General features: G+C 39.3%; 1 pseudogene; it reads right to left on the reverse strand.

Moving 5' to 3' along the window:
* Positions 1–13,683: 13,683 nt before the first annotated feature.
* LOC133773051 (zinc finger protein 512-like) lies at positions 13,684–15,930 on the reverse strand (annotated as a pseudogene).
* Positions 15,931–26,881: the final 10,951 nt, after the last annotated feature.

The following is a 26,881-nucleotide window of genomic DNA, read 5'->3' on the forward strand; positions in this document are numbered from 1 at the left end:
ACTACAACCAGTTTCCCCACTCCGGAGCCTGGACCCTGGCCACCAATTTCTCTCAGGACTTGCATGCAAGTCCATAGCAGCCACATTAACTGCACTGAGGATACAGTCCAGATCACAACTCTTCTCAAAGTTCCCTATTCAAAAATCTGTCACTCAGGAAAAGGCCAGAAAACTCCTTGTTCAGTCTTATTTCCTTAGTACATTTAAATAGATGCTCTACTAAAAAGGAAATAAACATTTTCTCTTCTCCCTCCACACATTTCCTATTAGTAGTTTCCTTCCAGAGACCACCATCGCCCCTCCACCCCACTATTATGAATCCTATCTGTATTCTACTTTTTCAAGGAAAAAAATATTTTTATTTATTCAAAAGGCAGAAGGAAATATAGAGAGGGAGAGAGGGAGAGAGGGAGAGAGGGAGAGAGGGAGAGAGGGAGAGAGGGAGAGAGGGAGAGAGGGAGAGATCTTCCGACCACTAGTTCACTCCCAAAATGGCCTCAATGATCAGGACTGGGTCAGATCAAAGTCAGGAGTCAGGAACTCCATCCAGGTCTCCCACATGGGCGACAGGGGCCCACTGCTTTCAAAACCCAACAGGCAGCTCTCCAATCCACACTCTAAAACTGATTTACCACCTCTGTAAAACATTCTTTCATTAGCCCAGGCTAAACCAATTACTCTATCTATGAAACATATAGCATTGTTTCCCGGAACTCTCATTTGCCATCTTTAAGAAATAGTACATTGGCTTTAACTCCTTAACTAGATAGTAAGTTCCTTAAGGACAGGACCTAATGCCACATGCTTTGAAATATTTAAAAATCTTCAAGTAGATGTAGGGGATTCAATAAACATTCAATAATTGATGTGTTTATAAAGCAGGAAAGGCTCAAGTTAAAGTCTTAACTGCTCTTACTTTCTCTCGCTGGCTTTTTACTTCTAAAACAGGAATAGGATTCATGACACTGTGGGGATATTAAAAAGAAGACCATAAGGGGAGATCTTTTAAGTATCTACTGATGTGCTCCGATTTTCCCCCTTGGGTTTCTTTCTTTACAATCCTTAAGATGTTTTACCCCAGTAGAAGAAGGGAAGATCCACCAAGAAGTAGAAAGATTTGAATAAAGGAAGTCCTATCCAGACAAGCAAGAGGAGGGAAAAGCAAAGCACTGTGAGCAAGGGAAAAGGAACTAACAGAGAACGGGGTAAGAGTTTATTCATGAGTGTCCATGAAGACAGGACATGATCATCAAAGGAAATGACAGAGACAACCAAGAGAAAAGCCATCATTGCATCTGGATCATGCCAAAGCACCAGCCAAAAGTCACACCAGTCACCCAACATCAGCATCAGAAGACAGACAGCAATAAGAACGAATTGTATTACCCAAAGACCATCCATATAACCTCTCAATAGGAAAGCAACAAGTGTGCAAGTCATTCTCCTGCCACTCCAAGTGGAAATGGGCTCTTCTCTCAAGACTAACAAACTTCTTGCGAGTGAGAAAGGATGGACAAAAGATGAACTATTTTCCAATCCCTGTTTAAAAGATGGTTTAAATTGGGGGATAAACTGAACTACTTTAAACTGACAAATTGACAAACTCAGTTTTCCTTTCCATCTGTGAGCATAAGGACTTGAGGACAAATGAGATAAATTATAAAAAAAAAAAAAGATGGATGCCTTTGTTCACACATCTAAGATATAATGTATAAATCAGATGCCCATCAACCAATGACTGAATAAAGAAAGTGTGGTACACATACACTATGGAATACTACACAACCATAAAAAATAAAATAATGAAATCCTGTCTTTTGCAGCAAAATGGATGCAATTGGAAACCATTATACTTAGTGAAATTAGCCTGTCCTCAAAAGACAAATACCATATGTTTTCCCTGATCAGTGATAACTAATAGAGTATCAAAAAAATGTACTGTATATGAGTGAAAATGACATTTTGAAACTTGATTATTGTTTACAGCCCTTATCTCTATTGTTGAGGGACAGTGTTTTTTTTTTCTTCTATTTGTTGAGTTCTTTAATTAGTGGAGACTTAAGTTTATGATTATAAAATAACCTGAAAGTATGTCATTGTAAAAATTAAAAGAAAGAATAAGAAAGTAAGAAAGAAGGAAAATGGGAGCCTTGGTGTGAGAAAGGGGAGGGTAGGAAGAATCACTATGCTCCTAAATCTGTATATGTGAAATCCATGAAATTGGTTCACCTTATATAAATTTTAAGAATATTATAAATAAAAAAGATATCATGTGCTAATATTGACACACATCTCCACTCAATGTGCAGTGAATATTTTCTACATAACTTCAGAAAGCAACTTATGCTACAAAACTAAGGACACTGCATCACTAGATGTGTTTTAATCATTTGTTTTCCTGAGTTCCTGAAAGTAGGTTAAGAATAAAATTTTCCCCAACTCAGAACAGAACAGAGATCTTGAGGCATTAGACTTCAGTGAAATTCTGCCCTATTAGATTTTACAAAGAGGAAAGTGCCAGACCTTGGAGGAAGACAATGAGTTTCAAACAACTAAAGCCTACACAAAAGGCATAAAATGAGCCTAAAAGCCCTGCTGTATAGGAGACATTTCTTTAAAATGGAGCTGAGCCTAAAGTATTTTATCTCAGGTTGGAAAATTACAACCAGATTTCAGTAGCCAATGATTCAATGTCACAACAAAAAAGTGTAGCTTCTTGATAATTCATAACTCGTAACCCAGGAAAGTTGAATATGGAATTCTAACTCTAAGAAGAAAGGTGTAATAATAATATGTACTTTCTAAAATGCTGAAGCAGTAAACATAAATCCACAGACTCAAAGCCTTCATGATTCATTTAACTAAGTCTTATAATAATGTTGATAAGTATGGGCCTTTATTCTGATTGTGAGATTTTCAAAGGATTTAAGAAAATCTGATGATTTTAGCAAAATATTTAGGAGAATCTGATAAGTGTTGATTTTATTTAAATGTTTAGGAGACCCCAATTAAGTGCCTGTGTAACCAATATGCTTGTCTCTATAAAATTTTATTCTGATAAATTTGTTTTGATTTATCCATTGTACAAATGTCTAAAAGTATTATCAACAGAATACCTACAAGCTACATGTGCTATTAACATTCAAATAAATTAAAATTAAATATAATTAAAATGCAGTTGATTAATTGCACCAATCATATTTAATTTCTCAATTACCAGAGAGGAATAATGACTAACACATAGGACAGCCTAGACACAGAAGTTGTATCAGCTATGTTCAGAAGATGTTTTTTCTAGGACATAGAAGAACCAGCTGTACTTGTAACAAAGGGACCCAAAAATACAGGGACTCAACTGGCTCAGTCCAAATGTTCTTTTCTCTTTTACCCAAGATTTTAGAATTGGATGGTTCCACCAATTGGTAGGTGGAGATGCAGTTTAGTCCCTTGAATTCCCCAAAACTCAGCTCTTCAGGTTTTGCTGTCCCTACTCTGTATAATGGGAACTGGTCCTGTGAAATTGTACCTGCATATTCCAGACTCTTGAAAGAGGAAGAAGAGAAAATGAAGGGCAAGAAATTCTCTTTCTCTCTGGCAAGGGAATTTGGCATAGCGGCTGAGCACCACTTGGGACACCCACATCTCATATTGGAATACCTGGGTTACTGTTTCAACTCTTCTCCCAATCCCAGCTTCCTGTTAATGTACACCCTGGGAGGCAGCAGGTGATGGCTCAAGTAGTTTGTTCCCTGCCACCCACAGCTGCCACCCCAGCTGTTCCAAGCATCTGGGGAGTGAACTCACAGATGGGAGTTATCTCTCTTTCTCTCACTCCATCCTTGAAATAAAAATTAATTAATTTAAAATAAATAAATTTTCTCTATATGGAATACACCCAGAATGTTGCACACATTGCTTGCCCTCACACTTTTTTGGATGAAACATCATTGCAGCCCACATTTGGCTAGCAGGGAGTCTGAGGACTGGAGTCAGGCCATGTGGTGTATGCCCAGCTACAGTGAGAGCCAGAGGATGATGTTATTTCTTAAAACAAGAATGGGAGCACGGCTACTGGGTAATGGCTAGCATTTCACTACAGGGGAGTGCTACTTAATGAACAGAAGTGGAGATTTAGGAAGTCTGAATAGTAGGGAATATTCTTCTCATTTAGTAGTACTTGAAAAACAAAACTCCTATCAATATCCTTTTCACACTGTTATGTAAATGCTAATATTGATACTTTGTCCTGGCTGAAGTAGTGTAAATGAGCAATAGAACGTGCTATGTGTGTGTGCATGCGTGTGTGTTGAAAAGTTGCACTGTATTCTTTATATATTAATTTAAAATTTAAAAATATACTTTTCTACCTTAGTTCCTCTTGTCAACATCTAAAAGGCATCAATGGAATCTAAGGGCAGCATCCACTCAACTGGCTTGCCTCTTTGTCTGTCACTAGTTTTCAAATGTTTCCCCCTTTGGTCCGAATGGCCCACTCTTATAGACATTTATAATCTTCGAGAATTAGCTCTGATAATTTTCATCCAGTTTGAGAAAATCCTAGTGCATGGGAGAGTGACAATTTATAATGATTGCCTTGAATACTCTACAGCTTACTTAAGAAAAATAAAGTATTTCACTTTTTTTCCACAATATATACCAGCTACCATGAAAAAATTCCCATAGAGCAGAATATTTTGAAAAGTTGGATTCTGTAAGGAGTGAAAAAGAGAATAAAAAAGAAAAGAAATATCAGTAAGTGCATAGAACTGACAAGAAATTGAGAAGAGTCCTCACAGGATAAAAAATGACAGGAATTAGAATCTGGAGAGGCAACAAAATACCAATGAGACTATCTTCAAACCCCCTGAGGCCTACAGCTTCATGCCTAATAAGCTGTGTGAATAAAGAACACTATGGAGAAAGCTAGATCAGAGATCCCCAGAAAAAAAGAAAAATTCCCTGAGAGTTGACACCTTGGTGAAAGAATGAACTGGAATTTTTAAATGATGGCACACTGAACAAAATGATAAAGATTCTTGCCCATTTCATTGCTATTAGCTCTGCAATAAAGGAGGAAGTTCATCTCTACTGAGAATTCTTAACCAGAAGGCTGATCTCAATTGAGTTTGAGCTGAAACTATACGACTTACACCTCCTTCTCCATGCAAGCCTTTGCCAACAACTTAAAGTGACTATGGATTAGGAGCTCCTCTTGGCATCAGGCAGGAGAAAACTCAAGTGCTCTGGGAGAAAGCACCTTAAAACCAAACTTGAGAGAATTATGTAGCTAAATTTCCAAAGAATTCAAAATAAACACACATAAACACGCACATACACCCACACACACACACACACAATGAACAATCCACTAGAAGAAAGGGTCAATAGAAATAACAGTAATATCAGGCACACAGTCTGAAGATATTAGAATAAACAAGTAAATAAGAAAATAAGTTAACTCTTTAAATATTTAAAGGATGATATAGAACACATTCTAGAAAATTTCAATTTTGAAAACTGCTATAAATCATTTTTTAAAAAGATTATCCTCAGGGCCGGCACTGTGGCACAGCAGGTTAAAGCCCTGGCCTAAAGCGCTGGCATCCCATACGGGTGCCGGTTCTAGTTCCTGCTGCTCCACTTCCAATCTAGCTCTCTGCTATGGCCTAGGAAAGCAGTAGAAGATGGCCCAAGTCCTTGGGTCCCTGCACCCGCATTGGAGACGCAGAAGAAGCTCCTGGCTCCTGGCTTCAGATTGGCACAGCTCCGGCCATTGCAGCCAATTGGGGAGTGAACCATCAGATGGAAGACTCTCTCTCCCTCTCCCTCTTCCTCTCCCTCTCCCTCTCACTCTCCCTCCCTCTTTCCTCTCTCTGCCTCTCCTTCTCTCTGTGTGTAACTGTGACTTTCAAGTAAAATAAATAAATCTTTAAAAAAAAACTGTATCTATAAAATATACATTTGTCCCCCTATATAAATTTTAAAAGAGCATCAAGTAACATGGTATCAAACCAAAATTTTCTTTTTAAAATTAATTAATAAGTAATTGAAGATCTTCATACAAAGTAAATATCACACTTAGATGGCTTTACATGTAAGTTTCTACTAAATGTTCAAAGGATAAACATTCCAATTTTCTGAAAACTTTTCCAAAGACCACAAACAGAAGGAACTTCCACAGAGACTATTTATTTAACTAGCTTTTACTGCAAAAATGCTCAGTATTCTACAACCATAATTGATTACATGTATTGGCACAAGGAGAGAAAAAAAAATAATAGAACTGAGCAGAGTCCACTAATAGAGCTATATGTAATGGAAACATCATATATGACAAAGACAGTAAGAGGAACAGGAAGGACCATGTGGATTTCCTGTAAGAAAAAATGAAATTGAGTTGAAGAATGTAAATAAAATTAACAAAACTTTAAAATTTTTGAGAAGAAAATGCAGGGAAATTTCATTACAAAATCAAGAAAAGAAAAAAAAATTCTAATAAGACAAAAACATAAGAACCCTAAAGAAAAAGATTGACAAATTCAGCTACTTCAAAACTGAGAATTGGGAGAAGCATTTGCAACACATAGATTCCACAAAAGAATTCAAAAATAAAACTTACAAATAAGAAAAACCTACTAGAAAAAAGCAGGCAAGATGCAGAGACTTAACAGAGGCAGAAATGCATATGGTGGAATATTAAATCCCAAACATATAAATCAGACCCTGAGATAACAATTTTGTCTACCAAACTGACAAAAATTAAATGACCCAATAATGCCAAGTGCTGGCACAACAGAATTTTCATATACTGCTGGTGAGAGCAAAAGTCTAATTTGGAAAACAATTTGGCACTATCTAGTAAAAGAGAAATCCACAGTAAAACAGAAAGCCATGTATTTTATGATCTAGCAACTTCCACTCCAGAAATTTCTCTAGAGAATGTTCTGCACACATACATACTCAGAAACATATGTAAATGTATACAGAGCAGTACTTTCTTAACAGAAAGAAGAAAAGTCAGAAGCCCCCAAATTTTTACCAAGAGTATAAATGAATAAAGTACCGAAAATTCAAAGAATAAATCAATGAACTATAGCTACATGTATAAATATGAATAAATCTAATATAAAAATTAAGCAAGGCAAATCTCTGAATCAGATTTAAAGTATGCTTTTCATAAAAATGTTAAAATACTCAAATCTAAGCAATATATTGTCTGAGAGTAGAAGAAAGGTAGAGGAAATGCTAAATACAATATCCAGGATTGCGGTTACCCACTGGGAGTCAGAGAAGAAAAGGGAAACAACTAGAAAGAAGCACTCTGGTTTCTTCTTAGGTTCTATAAAGTGTATGTATTGAAATTATCACCTTAATTGTTATTAAATTTTTTGAAATGTTTCCTAGTGGGCTTTCCTTAGGAATGGAGGGTATATTTCCTCTCCTGGTTTCTATTTTTTTTAAAGATCTATTTGTTTATTTGAAAGGCAGAGTTACAGAGACAGGAAGAGACAGAAAGAGATCTTCCATCTGCTGGTTCACTTCCCAAAGGCAACAGCGGCCAGAGCTGGGCCCGTCTGGAGCCAGAAGCCAGCAGCTTCCTCCTGGTCTCCCAGGTGGTTGCAGAGGCCCAAGCACTTGAGCCACCTTCCACTGCTTTCCTAGGCACATCAGCAGGGAGCTGGACTGGAACTGGAGCAGCCGGGAATTGAACTGGAGCCCATATGGGATGCAGACATCACAGCCGGCTCCAATTATTAATAATTTTTAAAACTCCCTATCTAACGTGATTTCAACATATGTTAAATGTACATTAAATAGCAGTTATAATCTTAATAATTGTCTAAAATCATGTACAATTGCCTAATTTTAATAAAGAAAAGGAAAAGGTGAGAGAGAAAGAAAATCCTATCCTTACACAGTGCTCCTTACATAATGTGGGCTCAGTCTTCTGGACTCACCAAGGGTATCAACTCCATAAAGATATGGGGACTATTGTATGGAACTTGGCTGAACCCTTTCTATTACAGTTGAAACAAGAGTCCTAGAACAGCATTCCATACAGTTATTTGGTACCCAGATATTTGCTCTGTGGATGTGCAACATATTAACAAAGGCATATCAAAAACTTAATTACAGCATTTTACCTTTTATTTTAATTAAAACTTATACCTATTATGGAAAACCATATCAATTAGATTGAAAATATTTTAGATGAACTCAAAGAGCTAAAATTCATATCAGAAATTAGTCACTGAGGGTACTTCAAAAAGTTTATGGAAAATGGAATTAAGAAATGTTCGTTTTGCTATAAAAAATTTGTGAGTCCATGTAGTTTTTTCATAATGTGTGTTTTCCGTGAACTTTATGAAGAACCTTCATATTTGTGATGTTACTATTCACCAATTACAGCTTGACATGATTTGTATGGTTTGAGTTGTATTCCTAAAGAATGTATACATAACCTCACCATTTTAAGACCAAAAGCCTGTTTGTACTTTGTCTACTGTAAAATGCTAAAATTAAGAGTTGGACCAGTCAGAAGTGGAAAATAGAGGCAAAATTTTGTTGTGTTTGAGTATATTCAAAATGGACACAAGTACAAATATTAGAGGTTTGAAAATAGGGGTTTAGTTAGTTACAGACTTATTTGTTCTTAACAGGCTCTTCTGATATTTAAGCATTGTTTGGGGAAAAGAAAACTATGATACTCATGTCGTATCTGAAATTTCCTGCTTATCTTTACTTATATTATATTTTACCATTTAGTCTGATTTATCAACCAAGTTCTGAACTTGTTGAGTTGTCTATTTAGTGAAGAATGCTGACTGAATATTTGGGGTTAGAAAATCAATAAATACATTATAAAAAAAGAAAAGAAATTAGTCACTGAAAAAGGGAAAATGGCTACATCAAAGTCTGGCTATTGGATAAAACTGAAATGTCCTCATATAATTACAGTAATTAAAAGATATTGAGTTACTTATGGAGTTGAATATTCATTTACCTCTGACACAGCAAGTGCATATCTGCATATTTACATAGGAAGAGTGAAAACACATGACAAAAAGATTTGCTCCAGCACTTCTTGACCTAACAGACAAAAACTGAAAGAAATAAAATGTTTACCTGAAGGAATCTAAATGAACAGGTGGTGGTATATTTATACAATGAAGTACTATTTAGAATTTATAAATTATTGACACATATAAATAATGTGAGTAAATCGCAAAAGTTCATATTTGGCAAAATAATTCATGTATTCTTGACTCATAATTCATGTAGGTGATGTTCAAGATAGTTCAAAATCAGTTTATAGTGATTGAAATCAGCAGCAGTTTTCCATGGGTTTGAGGATTTTTCTGGAAATTAGCAGAAAGAGACAGAAATGTTCAGCACCTTCATTGCAGCTGTGATCATACAGAGATAAACACTGATCAAGCACATGGGAGATCTCTTCATTTCTCCATATGTAGATTTTACCTCAAAATGATATTAAGCTTTGGATGTGATATATTAGGAGAAATGTTTTTATTTTTGTAAATGAACATTTATCCTTCTCTAACCTCTGGAATGTTTTTCCCCGCTGTATTTTTATTATAACCCTATTTTTCAGGCAATCTTTTAAGCAAGAAAGCACCTTTTAAGCAAGAAAGCAGGTATTGTGCACTATTGCTTAATTGAAAATGTACACAGCAGTAAAAATATATTCCAGAGTGATCTTATTGACATAAATTATTGGAAATGATCTGTTCTCATGAAGGTTCTGAACTAGTTGTAAAGCTGAAATGCACATACTACAGTCTAGGATAAGATAGCAATTTACTTAACAATGCAAACTAGAAGGAACATGGCAAATCTAAAGGCAAAATACATGATATTGTATCGCTCCGCTCAACATGTGATCCTGTGCTATAGGAAACAACCACTCTAAAATTAGAATCTGGCTTATTTCAACCCCTTCTAGCTTTAGCTGTACACGTGCACAGCTGTGTCATGGACATAGACACAGACACACATGCACACATAGTTTATTAAGCTTTCAGGTAGAGAGAGAAAATTTAGTGAGTGCCTGTTCAGAAATGGAATTATATATAAAAGGCCCTGATTTCTTAGCAAGAGAAACAAAATTAAGCCCCAGAGCGCACTTTGAAGCGGGTATCATGCTGCAGTCAAAAAGCTCTTTGAAGATTATTTGTTGCTGGTGGCTTGTGTTGGTTGCTAAGCACTGGCAGATTTCTTTAAAGATTTTTGAGATTCATCACTCTGTCACTCTGAAAATGACAACAGATATGGAAAAAGGAATAGGCCTCACAGGTGACAACTAAGTTCAATAAGTCAAGTTTAAGAGACCCCAATATCAGCACAAATGAGGAAGACAACCCTCACCCTCAATGAGAGAATGGGCTGCCCTATATCATCATGAAGTCAAAAGTCAAGATGATTCTGATGACAACTTGCAAGACTGTTACAGAGGCAAGAATTGTAGTAGATAAGAGCATGTTTGTTGGCTTTTATTTAAAGACCAACTTCACCACCTACTGATTGAAGCTGGCCATAAAAATGGGGCTTAACTCTCTGAGCCTTGGTGTCTTCATCCTTGCCTGATTCTGGCATGGATTAAATGAGATGGCACGTGAAGGGTTTACAAGGATGGTCAGTGACTGCCAAGTGGCTGTTAGTAACATGAGTACAGAGAGTGTATGTCTTACCTGAAGGACAGGTCAGTCAGGGAAGGGACAGGGCTACATATTTGCTAAAATCCAATCTCAATAGCCCATAGTTCTGTGAAACAATGCCTGATAGATTAAAATATGTATTTTGCAGGGTGTTGAAAAGGAGGGATTATTTTATTATTTAACAATAACATTTTAAACATCAAAAAGAAATATAGATGTGGTTATTTTATTTAGAGAGAAAATTACGTGATTATTATCATTGTTTTATTTCAATCTCCGTTCTTCTTGCCCTCAATTTATTAGAAATACAAACAATGTTAAGCCTGGTCTTCACTAGGGGCCAAGTAAGGAACTCAGGAATAAGAGATGCTTATTGTTATTTTGACTCAAGCTACCAATTCACAAATTTCCTTTTGTGGAGCATTAAGTGACAAGCAATAGCCCATGTCCAGGAGGAAGAAGTGCCTCTTGGAAATGTGAATTGCCTGAGGTCATGTCAGTCACAGGTAAAAATAGCTGAAGGATTCTAAATGTGCAATGTTTTACCAGCAAACCTATTCATTCAATGACAGAGACCAGAGTCCTATGGCAGGTATGCAGCCAGAGGGCTCAGTGGATAAAGCAAAAGAAAACCAAGAAGCCAAAGGAAGCAGCAAATGTTCTTGAGCAGCCAACCTGGTCTCCAGAAGATTTTGGCAGAGCACATCTGATAGCTTCAGAAATCTCAGCACACCCTCTCTTGCTGCACCAGGGCAAGGGATTTGCCTGTTCCATGCATTGGAATCTCTGGACAAGATCCCTTCAGTTGCTTAGGGATGTATTTCATATAATATGGGCTTGCACTTTAAACTTTATTTTCTTTGCTCTGATAATATCTATTTTGAGAAGCAAACATTTTACTATATCTCTATGTTTAACAGAAAAACTAGTGTTATCTTTTCTGCAAAATTGTGGTGGTATCTAGTTCTACCAGAGAGAGAAAGAATTGGCAGGATTAGCTTGCTTTTATGTCCTCAATTGTAATTTTCTTCCATAGCAACAGAAATTTTACGGGAAGACATTGCAGATAAACATGCAGATCCTTTGCAGATAAACAAGCAGAGCCTAGGCGGCGCCTAAGTATGCAAGTTCATGTCTGAATATCCTTGAGTTTCAAATAAGATCCTTCACTACCCATATCTATTTCATTTGAAATGGTTATTTCTTATTATGAAGTAAGGAACTTTAATTTTGGTAGAGAATATATAGCACTTGGGAAAGATGTTGATTTGTGTTTTGAGGATGGTTGTCTGGAGACAGGGGACAGGAAAGCCCTCTCTCTTAGCTTCCCTATTGAAAAAGAAAGCAAATAAAAGACAAGACCACATTATCTGAGAGTTAAGCCACTTTGGTCATTTTAGAGAACTGTTTTTTCCTAACCAAGAGTCATTTATTTCTTTTGTCATTGCCAAACATTCCCCAAGTGTTACTCACCAGAAATTAACATAGTTTCTTCATCTCTCCTCCCTGACAACCCTCATCTGCTAAAAGGGCTTTAAGGAGGTAACTCCCAAAGAAAATGTAGAGTGGATACACCATTCCCCTCACTTGTTTAGAACTATCTACTCTGGAGGTATCCAATGCGGGGTTGGATGTTCTCTTGTTTGAAAGTGGTCTTCACAAAAGTCCACATTTTAAAGCTATTTGGAGGAGCACAGAGAACCGAGAGAGAAAGAGTGGCACTAGCTTTCAGAATTTGAAAAGGTTATAGATGTCCATAGCAAGGTTAATTTTTATATGGCATATGCCACAAAATAGGTAAGGATAGGTAAGATCAATGATGTATGAAAAGAGGAAGAGGATCCAGAAACACAACAAAGCTGCTGTAACCAATGCTCCAGAGAAAGCCACCCTCAAGCAGAAACAGCCCACTGAGCATTATGAGGCCTGAGGCACAGAAAGAATTCTTCTTTCCAGGTCCAGATACATGTCTGCATCTGGTGTCACGGTCACACTACATAAAGAGGAGAGAACTCCATATATAAATGAGGACAGAACGGCAATACTCTCAGAAAATTCCAACACAGAAGTTGGCTAAAGAGATGGATAAGGATTTAGCAGGGTACAGTGTAACAAATGAGTTAAGTCCAAGATAGAGAGAATGCATACCTACATTTCCAACCTTGGTGGCATTACCAGGAGCACCAGAACATGGCGTCCAAACATTGGGGGCAATATTATATTTCTCAATCCTTAAAACCAAGGGAACAAAAGCAAGCTTCAAGAGGGCACTGAGCATAGCAACAGGAAAGTTGGGACAGTATTTATTGCTGCTTCAAATTTTCTTTTCCAGTCATTTTAATTCTGAGGACACGTTACTCCTAATGCTACTGTTCATGTCCCAGTTTAACCAGCATAGGGAGGTCCTAGCTTTTTCATTCTATACCCATTTTCTTGCTTTCAATCCTAAAAACACATTGAATTCAAACAGCCTCCATAAAGTCTGTTTCCCAAGAAGACAAGGTGACCTTATTACATGAGTGGCAACAGTTCTAGCTTCTAAGCACATTGTATCACAAACACAAAATGATAAATCAGTGCCGGTTTTAAAAATTAGCTTGGAATTGTTTTTTAAGCTAGATGATGAAGTAGCTACTAAATCAATGGAGCTTCCAAAATCATTCTATACACCAGGAGGGAAAGAACAACAAAACAGGTTTCTTAGCCTTGTACAGGGCAAGAGAGTCTTATAGCTACTTGCCTTAAGAGGGAGCGCTTTGGGCAAGATAAGAGAAAAACAAGAGGACTCCAACAAGGACTAATAAGAAAACCTACTAAAATGGAGGAGGGAATGAAAAGTGAACAAGTAGGGAAGACAGTGAAATTTGCACTGGAGGAGGAGCTGAGAGGTAACAGCCTTACACAAACAGCTGAAAGCATCTTCCCTCAGCCCCACGACTCGGTCCTCCCCACACAGGTCCCCATGACAACAGCATCCCAGCCACCCTCCTGGGAGCGCTCCCACTGCCTACTTCCTTCCTTGTGTATGATCGGTCTTTGGGACCCTGACTTTCTGGAACTGCACTGGCACTGGCTCCTGCTCTGGTCCCTCACAGGAGGTTGACACTACCAGGTCCTCACTACTCCTCCTCAGATCCTTTCCTACTCTGGCACTCAGCTCAGTGTCAGGAAGCTCAATGCCAGGCTGCGGCCGCCTCCTGAGAAACCTTCCACTCCTGGGCTGCTGCCTCCACTTTTCTTCTTGCTGCTTCAGCTTTATCTTCATCAAAAACTTTTGGGGGTTCTTAGGCTTACAGTGAACCAATCCTCAGCATGGACAGAGTATATGTGATATTTGAGCCCACTTTCTGACTAAATTCTTTCTGACATAGAAGACACCTGTATTTTCCAGCCACAAAGCTCCCCAGTGCACAGGAGCCCAAGTGAGCTTTAAGGCCAGATACACTACTGTAGGCAGCCTCACAACTCTGGCTAGGACACTGAAGAAATGATACTTCCTGACATCTGACTTCCACGTGTGTAGTACTTCCTGGCTGAAGGCAGGTAGCCCAGGGCCAGTATATTTTAACTTCTGACCTTCAGGAACCAGATCCTGAAGTACCTTCCTCTTAGGCTACTCCTTGGCCAGTTCAGCAGAAGCCAACTCCTCCAGGTGGTACACAGCTATTATGGCAGAATGTCTTTTTTTTTTTTTTTTTTTGACAGGCAGAGTGGACAGTGAGAGAGAGAGAGACAGAGAGAGAGAGAAAGGTCTTCCTGTGCTGTTGGTTCACCCTCCAATGGCCGCCGCGCCCTGCACGCTGCAACCGGCGCACTGCACTGATCCGATGGCAGGAGCCAGGTGCTTATCCTGTCTCCCATGGGGTACAGGGCCCAAGGATTAGGGCCATCCTCCACTGCACTCCCGGGCCACAGCAGAGAGCTGGCCTGGAAGAGGGGCAACCGGGACAGAATCCGGCGCCCCCGACCGGGACTAGAACCTGGTGTGCCGGCGCCGCAAGGTAGAGGATTAGCCTAGTGAGCCGCGGCGCCGGCCAGAATGTCTCTTAACTTGGCTCCACTCTTTGGCTCCAGACTCATCTCCTTTAAGCACTCTGCTTTGTCCTGATTCTGGAAAGAAAAAGATAGGCCCATGTTCTGACCTCAGGTGATATGCAAGCCCAGCCTTTGATTTCTATGATTTTCCACAGTGGTGACTTCTCAGGGTCATCTACTCCAGATCTGTAGTCCCTTTGCCACATTTTCTGACATGATACCCCAGATATCTGACAGATACCCCAGATACCCCATGATGCTGGTGAAGCTACTGCCGCAACTCTCACCCAAACACCTGAGCTTTCCCAGTCTCTTGAAACTTGTTTGGAGCCATTCTCTTTTACTTGGCTCATCTATTTCATCAAAATGGGCAAACTATGAATGATGTGCCATGGTGTAATACTTCATCCCCACCAGTGAACATGGATATTTCCCACAATGATGAAAAGTAAACATTTTCCTCTTTACAGTTCTCCATGTGTGTGGTTTTTTTACAATTTTTATTAATTGAGAGGTAGAGTTACAGACAGAGGGACAGCGAGACAGATAAGTCTTCCAATCGCTGGTTCACTCCCCAAATGGTGGCCAGAGTGGAGCTGATCTGAAGCCAGGAGCCAAGAGCCAGGAACTTCATCTGGGTCTTCCAGTTCCATTAGCACAGAGCTGGATCAGACGAGAAGCATTTGAACACAAACCGGTGCCCATATGGGATGCCGGCACTGCAGGTGGAGGCTTAGCCCACCAGGCCACAGCACAGCCTCTCCATGTTTCTTTAAACTCTCTATGGTTTTCTTTCCAACTGTCTTGCAGGTAGGACAAGAGACTCTTCCCTTATCCACAATTTGCAAGTACCACCGTTCCTCCAAACTGCCTGCTGCATGAACTGGTGGTTCCTTCTGAATAGGAAGAGGCTGGGGTTTGGGACTAGGCTGTTTTACGCTGTTGCTTCCTCCCATAAAGTTTATGCTTCTTCTGAGGAACTTTCCTAACAGTCTTCATCTTCCTCCTGCCTGAGTTTCCTTTTTCGTTTGGTTGCTGCTGCACCTGACCCTTCAACATGAGATGTAGTAGCTGGGTTGATCCTTCTCATCTTCATCCAGTAGGTAGATTTTCGGAAAGAGGCTGGAAAATCACCCAGTGGTTCACACAAATAGGCAGGTGATGAGCCAATTAAGGAGTCATCATAAGGAAAAGTATATTGGAAACTATTATCCTCTATGGAGCAGTGGGTGCTGGGCAGATACTACACTGAGTATCTGACATCTGACACTGAGTATCAGACATCACTCCCTCTCCACACCTAACAATTTCACCCAAGGGCTCCAGCCAGACCAATGGCCACTTCCACAATCTCCATTTTAGAGAATTTATATGGCCCAAATCAAAAACAAACAAAATGGCCCTAATCTCAGGGACAACAGTCACCCTTTCCATTAGAGTCCCACATTCTTTTCTCCCACAAAGTTATAAGTGTTTCTTAGTTTCTTGTTCGCAGTATTGTTTTATGTTTTAGAAGAAAGATATTCTTCCAAAAGTAACTAATCGTTGCCAATTCCCCTTCCTCTGCTTAATTAATTCCATTACTGCTTTCCCACAAGATCCCCAGACCTCTGTCCCTTGTACCAACCCTCTTATCCTGGGTGTCCCCCAGCACTCTCAAGTCCTACTGGCACATGATAGCCAAGCTGTTATTTTCCACTGCAAATGATGCAAAGCTTCACAGCCTAAATTTCAATTGACTCAGTTCTTTCAGAGTACCAGGAAGCAGAAACAGCAGGAGAGCTGCTAGGAAGACAGAGAAGTAGTCCTGAATTAACTTCATCCTAAAACAAAGGTAAAGCTCAGTGGCTCAGATACACCAGAAGTTTCCCTGTAACCTCATGGAGAAAGATCCATTCTTATCACCTCTTTCCTTTTGCAAATATTAGAAGCCTTCACTCTGTGTCACAGACTAGTGAGGTTAATATTCCCCCGTATCCTTGAGGCTGGATTGATTTTATGTACCACTTAAAACTGTGAAAGTTTTACTTAACCTGATTAATAAAACTTTTTATTTAAAATATTAATAAATGATTTACAAGATGAAACCACAGAAGCCTATTAGCTGTGGACCCTGTTAAATAATAAATTTGTGTTTACTGCATTGTAAACCACTAGGTAAAAATCAAAAACTTTTAAAACTGCTTACTTTCTTAGAGAACAGAACTTCAGCTCAATTAAATGCCTGGAAATAGAAGCAAAATTGAATTCCCCTTTTCTCAAGTGATGACAGAGAAAGCTTCAAATTACTGTGGTATTCATGCAGCAAGAGGACAGCAGGCTACATAGTTCATTAGTATCTCCTATGAAGATGAAATCTACCAGTGGCATTAGGAAAGAGATTACCTATTTAAAATACTGTGAAATATTTAATTTGAAGAAAGTTACAGAAAAATGTAACCATCTTATCAGTGGGAAACTTTCATTTAAGCAGTATAATGTATTTGGGAACTCAACACAGTATAATTTTCAAATCCCCTCTTCAATGCTCAGGCCCACAAAGTTCAGTCGTGTCCTACATTAAAAGCCGTGCTCATGACAAATGCACTGAAATGGGGCAGCTTATGAACAGCCAAGATGTTTTGTGTCTAACAAAGGAGACCCCACATCAGAAAGGAGCACATGCTAAGGCTTCTCAAAGAAAGAAAAGGTCCATATTTGTTGCTATAAAAAAATTCTATGAACTAAGTTACTCTCTTTGCAAACATGTTGCATTCCATGCAGCTTCAGTATTTCTGATTATTATTATAATTATTATTCAGTATTTCTGATTATTCTGATTAAAATATTAGGACTCTAATTTCATTTTTTTTTTTTTTTGGACAGGCAGAGTGGACAGTGAGAGAAAGAGACAGAGAGAAAGGTCTTCCTTTTGCCGTTGTTTCATCCTCCAATGGCTGCCGTGGCTGGCGTGCTGCAGCTGGCGCACCGCGCTGATCCGAAGGCAGGAGCCAGGTGCTTCTCCTGGTCTCCCATGGGGTGCAGGGCCTAAGCACTTGGGCCATCCTCCACTGCATTCCCCGGGCCACAGCAGAGAGCTGGACAGGAAGAGGAGCAACCAGGACAGAATCTGGCGCCCCGACCAGGACTAGAACCCGGTGTGCCGGCACCGCAAGGCGGAGGATTAGCCTATTGAGCCATGGCACCGGCCTTCTAATTTCATTTTTATTAGGGAAGGTCTAATATCAGCTGAATAGATGTGAGAACCTGGAGTAATACGAGAATGAAGAAAATCCTGTGCCTTAAAATTTAGAGTATATTTTATATTGGGATGGATGGCTAGATAGATACTTAGATGAGCACAGAATTAAGCATGGGAGGTAATTTCATTTATTAATAAAGATCTATTGTCATCACAGTTAACACAGTTAAGTACTTATTAAACAGTTGGAATATGGTCATCAAATAAGCAAAGATCCCTTTCTGATGTAGTTTAGAGTCAGATGGCAAGCACAACAAATAAGTAAGCCACAAGCAATGAAATAAGGTGCTCAGTGCACAAGCTGTGAAAAGTAGAATAAGGTTAGGAGGATTTTCATTGTCATATGTACACAGGGATAGGAATGGTGGTCAGGTGGCTGTTACACAGGACTTGATCAAAGTTTTGGTCTTTGGAAGTACAACTACTCATTGGATAGACAGAAAGAGATAAAAAATTTAAGATAAGTATTATATCATAGAAATTGTATGTATAAATGTCTCTATGAATATTTATTCTCTCTCAATAGAAAAAAAGCTTTTCACATAATCTTATGTAAATGCTCTTTTAGGAAGTACATTCTCATTCTGATGTTTTCAACCTGGCCTTTTATTAACAGATACCTGATACATCATGGATTAGTGGAAAATGTACAATTTTAATATCAGTTATTAGCATTTGATTTTTAGAAAATATGCTATACAGAAGGTGGTGATATATATATATATGTATATATATATATTCAAGCTACTCATTGAACTGTTAATGCATTATAGAAAATCTTTATTTTAATTTTATTTAAGGTATACAAATTTCATGTATTTCCTATATACAGATTTAGGAACATAGTGATATTTCCCACCCTATATTCCTTCCTGCCCCGACTCCTAGCCTTCCTCCTCCTTCTCCTTTTCCCTTAATTTTTACAAAGATCTATATTCAGTTTACTTTATATTCATAAGACTAACCCTACACTAGGTAAAGACTTCAACAAATAGTATGAAGAAAAATTTAAAAAAAAAAAACACTGTTCCTCAACAGTCGAGACAAGGGCTGTAAATAATTATGAAATCTCCGCTATATAATATGGATATAGTAATTTTAAGCATACAATCAACAACCTCAAAGAGTTTGTAGTTTCACACTATGAATTGCTGGTACTTACTCAGGTGCCACCTTTATTCCTGTGTCAACTCTGATTCAGGTGCTTTACACATGCCAACCCGCCTAGACTTCGTGACAAGTGATGGCGTCATCATTACCTCCCTGACATGGATGAGGAAATCGAGGCCCAGAGTGCTTCAGTGACTTACTCAAGGCAGCAAAGCTAGTTAGACTCAAAGTTTCAGTTTACACGGTGTGCCCTTAGAGCCTGCTCTCTGTCGCTCCTCTAGGAGGATACAAATCAGTACACAGACACGTTCAGTATGATGGTAGAAAATTCTTTGCCGAGGAATCTTCCATCTGCCTGAAATAAACCTCATGCCAGTTTTCATGGAAGCCTGCACACTGGCAATCCATTTAGCACTGATTATGGAGCCTAGGTAATAAGAGATGGGGAAGAATGTCAAGCAACCTGAGGAAGGAGTAATGATTCAGACTCAGATGACATCAAGAGCTTGAGTCTGTTCTGCCCACCGTCCCAGCAGGCACAGAGCACTGTCTAGAACCTGGTCAATTCCAGAGCTCTCCATTCCATGACAGGTGAATTCTCCCCAGAATTTCTCTGCTCTAATCACATGCCAGTTATGAAATTATATTTCGGGGGCCAGCACTGTGCATAGCAGGTAAAGCTACTGTCTGTAGTCCCAGCATCCCATATGGGTGCCAGTCCAAGTCCCAGCTGCTCCACTTAACGATCCATCTCTCTGCTATGACCTGGGAAAGTAAGAGAAGATGGCCCAAGTCATTGAGCCCCAGCACCCGCGTTGGAGACCTGGAAGAAGCTCTTCAGTCCTGGCTTCAGACTGGCTCAGCTCCAGCCATTGTGGTCATTTGGGGAGTGAACCAGCAGATGGAAGCCACCCCCCCCCCTTTTCTCTCTGCCTCTGTAACTCTGCCCTGGAAATAAATAAATAAATAAATATTTTTTAAAAAGAAAGAAAAAAATTACGTTTTGGTGAGTGCAAAGATTTTTACGTTTTTGTATATTTATATGGCAATTTATTTTCCTGTACAAAAATGTTTTCATTTAAAATCCTCCTGGGCATTGTGAGTACTTGATGTATTCAATGAACTAGCTCATATAAATTTAAGAAATTTCTCCTAATAATATTGCTTCAGCATTTTTAATGGTAATTGTTTATGTGGCTATAAAGTTATAACAGAATTAAAGAAAAGGCATTAGAATTTGTATTCTAATATTATTTTATAGACATTATTGGTCTACTTATTTAAACAACACATCAGTATGTCTTTGTAATGGGTGTAATAGGGCATGATTGGAGATTTTTTTTCTTACTATTTGACAGGTAGAGTTATAGACAGTGAGAGAGAGAGAGAGAGAGAGAAAGGTCTTCCTTCCATTGGTTCATTCCCCAAATGGCTGCCACGGCCGGCACTCTCTGATCCAAAGCCAGGAACCAGGTACTTTTTCCTGGTCTCCCATGTGGGTGCAGGGGCCCAAGCACTCCGCTCTCCTCCCGGGTCACAGCAGAGATTGGACTGGAAGGGAGCAACTGGGACTAGAACCTGGCTCCCATATGGGATGCCGGTGCCACAGGTGGAGGATTAACCAAATGAGCCACAGTGCTGGCCCCCATGATTGGAGATTGTTACGCTTTGGAGAAAGAATTTACAGAAATAATAAATTAAAGTAATCTATTGATATGACATTATCCTGTTTGTTTTAGTAAAATTCTGTTTTGTTTTTTATTTGTTTGTTTGTTTGTTTTGGACAGGCAGAGTTAGACAGTGAAAGAGAGACAGAAAGGTTCCTTCCATTGGTTCACTCCACAAATGGCCGCTACGGCCAACGTGTTGTGCCAATCCAAAGCCAGGAGCCAGCTTATTCTTCCTGATCTCCCATGCAGGTGCAGGGTCCAAGCACTTGGGTCATCTTCCACTGCCTTCCCGGGCCACAGCAGAGAGCTGGACTGGAAGAGGAGCAGCCGGGACAGAATCCAGCACCCCAACTGGGACTAGAACCTGGGGTACCGGCACCACAGGCAGAGGATTAGCCTAGTGAGCTGCAGTGCCGGCCAGTAAAATGCTGTTTAAACTCTGTAAATTGGCTTCTGCTCCATAAAATAAAATGCCATATAAGGTCAGATTCCAATGTGTCACATATGTCATATAGATTTGTAAGTTTTTCAACATTTTGTCATCAGACCAATATAAGATTTAAGTAATATTTTTAAATGAGTTCCATAGGCTATTTTTAAGAATGCATTATTTATATTTTCATAGTAATGTCCAATGTGTTTAGGAGTCAGACTTTAGGCAACCTGAGCCATCCAGGACATATCACATTCAGTAAAAGAGGCTGTCACAAGCCCATGCACTTCGTTGCCTAGGTGAAATATACCTTCTAGCAACCTTCTTGGTGGAGAAACAGGGGAGTATGAGAAGCCAATGTCTCAAGGAGTAAGAAACACAAAAGAACAGACACTACAATAAATTTTAACAGAATGGCTAAGTAGAATTACATGGAAAAGTGTCAACAACCCTATTATGTCTTAACATCCTCAGAAGTTAATAATTAATAATCATAATAAAATATATCCTAACCATCAGGAACTGGTTAAATTGTACTCAGTATCTCGCTAGTTACCAAAGGTGGGAGGGGAAGTGTACAGATCCTTTTCTGAGTGGTTTTAATATTTAAAAATGGAAACTTCAGGGACAGGCATTTGGACTAGCAGTTTAAATGTCCATGTTCTCCATTGAAGTGCCTGTGTTCAATACCCACCTCTGACTCCTGAATCCAGTTTCCTGCTAACACACACCTGGGAAGCAACAGTGATGCCTCAAGTAATTCGAATCCTGCCACCCACATTGGGAGACCTGAATTGCACTCTCCGCTCCCAGAATAACATTTTTGGAGTGAATTATTACATGAGAACAAAGTCTCTCTCGCTTTCTCCTTCTCTCTCCTGCTCCCTCTCCCTCTCAACTAACTAAATAAAACTAGGAAATTTCAACATGTCACTGCTACTAAGCCTCTATAGACCATTTCCTCCAAGTTATCACACAGACAAAATGAAGCTTTTTAAGATACTTGAGGCAATCGATGAAATGCTAAATCTGATCAGACAACTTGAGCTCTAGTCCGCCACTTACTTTGAGCAGGTACTTTAACCTTCCAGAGTCCCTGGCTTGCCATGTGAAAAAGAGGTCACTAGCACCCATCCTCCCCATCAAGACAGACATTTGTGACAATTAATTTTTTCCACATGAGAACACTGCCAAAATTATAAACAGCTTCCTCAACTCAGACATCATTACTGAATAAATTATAATGAACAATACATTCTAATGAAGTGATGTCCTCCAAAAACAAAAATAATAATATCTCATTTTTCCTCAAGGAACATTGATCTAAGCCAATGGTAACACAACACAAAGAAGCTGGCTCCTAAACTAACCAAATACTTATAGAATTCATTAAAAGTTCTTTACTTGGCCTCATATTTGATATTGGGCAAATTAAACCATTATAAATATGGAGTGAATTAATCACTAACTTTCCATTTTTGAAAGCCTCCAGCCATAAGATAACCCACCTACTTTAATATTTTAATAAAAAATAAACATGTGAAAGAAACTACAGTTACGTGCTGCAAGCAGTTCAGTCCAACAGACCATACACTTTACAGTGGTGTGTCCCTAAGATTCTATGGGCACCTGAGCTTATGTACAGATACACTCTATAAAATTCACACAATGACAAAATCAACCGACTGCATCTCTCAGAATGTGTCACCACTGTTAACCAAACATGACTGCAAGTGCAATCTTTCCCCAAGCTACATTACCTTCTCCAACTTTCCCCAACTTAATTCTATATCCCATTTAAGTAACAAAAGATCTCAGACTGAGTGTACCCTCATTGCTAGTCATTCCTACTGGGGATAACTAGAGAGTCTGAGAATTCAGAATGGAAACCAGCTGTAAACTAGATAGCAGGAAGCAGGGAGGATTCTGTGAGGAAGCCATGCGGCAGTGAGTGAGGACAGCTGTGGAACTTCAGTCCATAGCCCTTCACTCTGAAGAAGTCAATGAGGAGGAAGGAGGTGAAGATAGGTCTAAGAGGCAGCCAGCTTATGTCAGTTCTCTACCAATGCCATAATTGTCACATGTGTAGCGGCTTAAACCCCCCCCCCACCCCATGTATACCTTATAGTTCTATAGGACAAAAGCCCAACACAGATCTAACCAGGCTAAACTCAAGGTGTCAGGTGAGTGGGGACTTGGGGGTGGGGGGCTGTTTCTGTAAACTGTAGGACTCATTTCCTTGTTTTCTCCAGTTTCTCAAGGCTACCCACATTCATTGGCTCCCAGTCCCTTCCTCCATCTTCAAAGCCAGCAATGGTGAGTCAAGTACTTCTCACAAAACATCACATCAGTGTAAGTACCTCCTCAGCCTCCTCCTCTCATATTGAAGACACTGGTTCTTAAATTGGGTAGATTGAGATCATCCAGGATAAACTCTTTTTTTTTTTTTTTTTGACAGGCAGAATGGATAGTGAGAGAGAGAGACAGAGAGAAAGGTCTTCCTTTTGCCTTTGGTTCACCCTCCAATGGCCGCCGTGGCTGGCGCTGCGACCTGCGCATCGTGCTGATCCAATGGCAGGAGCCAGGTGCTTATCCTGGTCTCCCATGAGGTGCAGGGCCCAAGCACTTGGGCCATCCTCCACTGCACTCCCTGGCCACAGCAGAGAGCTGGCCTGGAAGAGGGGCAACCGGGACAGGATCGGTGCCCTGACCAGGACTAGAACCCGGTGTGCCGGCGCCGCAAGGTGGAGGATTAGCCTAGTGAGCCACGGCGCCGGCCAGGATAAACTCTTTATGTCAGTTTTAACACATCTACACAGTCCCTCTTGATATGTAAGTAACATAGTCATAGGCTCCACGGCTAAGATGTGAAAGTCCCTGGGGGAAGGGACATTAATCTGTGTGTAGCAGTGATATAGGCAAAGGGTGATTCAGCAAGAAGTTACTATTATCATTTATTCTCACTGCCTTCCTGTATGCTTTCCACACAACAAAGAAAGAACTTGAGGACTAGCATCACATCCCTACATCCCCTTACTCAAACTCCTTCATGGGCTCCTGGATCTTCAGAATACAGCATGCACTCCTTATAAAAGCATATATGGATCTATTTAATTTAGCCCAGTGTATGTGAAACTCTTCTGTATTTCTTACTCATGGTAAGAAAATTTTCTTAAAATCATATCCTAGGACATACACTAGGGTCTAGTTTCTTCCAGTACTCATCCCTACCATATAATATGCACTCTTATGGCTGTAATTCTGATCCATTCTTTTTCTTGTAAGTCTGCTCACAACCCACTAATGAACCATGACTCCTAAAGTTTGAAAAACATTGATCTATCCCTGCCCTTCTCTCAAACTCCAACTCCTAGCATTGTACTGAACTCAGAACTAACCACAGTGACCTCCTAACTTGAGAGAATCTCAGATCAATGTATGTTCCCCAGAATTCTCAGTGTTTACTTCCTGACCTCATTTGGGTGATTACTCAACATCAAAAGAGGCTTCCTCTCCAATTCCATCTCTAACAATAATTCTCACCACCCCAGCATCATTTTCTTTTCTTTATCTTGCTCCAGTTTTATTTACAACACTTATTACTGCTTTTTATATACTTTCTTTGTTTCTTCTCTCCCACTAGAATGAAATCTCTGCTAGTACTATCTTCTTTATGTATATAGTTCCAGGCTTGAACCAGACTTCCTAATGCACAGGAAACAAAATCAAAACTTAGCTCTTGATTAGATAAATAAAACACGTGAGAGTGGCCGAACTGGCAGATAGGACCGACATTGTGGCATAGGAGATTAGGACACTAGTTTGACTTCTGGCTACTCCACTTCCCATCCAGCTCGCTATTAATGCACCTGGCATTAAAATAGCAGTAAAAGATGGCTCAGGTACTTGGGCCCCTAAACCCATGTGGGAGACCTAGATGAAGCTCCTGGCTCCTGGCTTTGTCATGGCCCAGTCCTGGTCATTACGACCATTTGGGGAGTGAGCCAGCAGATGAAAGATCTGTCTCTGTCTCTGTCTCTCTTGCTCTATGTAACCCTGCCTTTCAAATAAGTCTCTAAAAAATACCTATGTAGGTTACTGAGGAGAAACACAAAGTATTATTACATTAAGATGTATGTGTTAACTATAATCACTGACCATTATCATTTATTGATTATACCATATCAGACACAGTGCAGTGCACTTACATAAAGTATATCTAGTTGTTGCAGCAGCTGTGTGACATCATGGATTATAGAGATTGATACTCAGACAGGTTGGGTTTCCAGTTTAGAACTGACATAGTCCATAACAACAACAAATGGTTATAATGGTTAACATTTGCCGTGATGTAATATGTAAGCATTTTCATGGGGGCACAGTTGTTATTTCCAATTTATAGAATGGGAAATCCAGGCAAAGGACTAGCTTAGTGTCACACTGCTAGTAAGTGGTAACACCAGAAATCCAATTTTGGAAGTCTAGGACCAGAGAGAGCTTGCAGCCAACACACTCTTATGTCTAAAGCAAAGTATAGGGGCTAGCAGCATCAGCATCATCTAGAGGATTCTTGAATATTATGGTTAGTGGTGAATTAAGACTACGATTATACAATTGGTTAAAATTATGTCTCTGCAAAAATTAATGAAAAGAAGGAATGAATGGAGGGGGACTGGAGGACAGAGGAAGAGAGGGACAGAAGTACAGAAATCTTAGAACTGTTCCTATGAAATACGTTCTCATTATATTAAATAAATATACCTCTGTCCTTAATACATTGTACTATGAGAGTTAATGATAAAACTAGTCTTCAAACAGTACTTTATACTTTGTGTGTCTGAGTGGGTGCAAACTACTGAAATCTCTACTTAGTATAAAGTTGATCTTCTATATATAAAGATAATTAAAAATGAATCTTAATAAAGAATGGGATGGAAGAGGGAGTAGGAGGTAGGATGATTTGGGGGTAGGAGGATGGGTATGGGAAAAAGAACCACTATAATACAAAGTTTATTTATTAAATAAAACTTTTCTATAAAAAATTATATATACGTATACATATACATATACATATATATATACATATATATAAAAGAAACATAGTCTTAAGGCCTAACCTAAACCTGGATTCCAATGAGATTCCCCAAAAGATTCATATGCACAAAAATAGTGAAAATCTGTTCTCCCAAATATATTGCCTCTCATGCAAACAGGCAAGGACAGAAAGAGTTTTATAAGAATTTTATGACATCAGGATGGCACTATAAATCATATTTTAACTAGGACATTAACTTAATTTACATGAAGTTAACAGAGGTAAAAGAATCTGAAGTGACACTAAAGGAATTGCTGAACTTCAGATGAATGGCTACTCACCCCAAAATACCACATTCCTCATAAACAAGAAAAATAATTATGAAGTATGTTTGTGTTGAAACTATTATATTTTCCTTGTTCTTAACCTCACATTTCAATTTTAGATTATATCAATGCACTCTCTGCTCTGAAAGATGAGGGCATTTAAAGTGTTCTTTCCTCCCTCATTCCTTCTTTTTCTACCTCCACAGTGATCTTCATGCCCAAACCCAAAACGGCACCCACTCTCTCTCAGCCAGGCAGCAGGTGCTATTATGGGGAAGTTGGGCAAAATAAATGTTCCCCCTCTACTTCCATTGGGTCCATGGGCAACTACTAGCAACTGCTAACCCCCAAGGCT

Source organism: Lepus europaeus, chromosome 13 (genome assembly GCF_033115175.1).
Source record: "Lepus europaeus isolate LE1 chromosome 13, mLepTim1.pri, whole genome shotgun sequence".
Classification (NCBI taxonomy): Eukaryota; Metazoa; Chordata; class Mammalia; order Lagomorpha; family Leporidae; genus Lepus; species Lepus europaeus.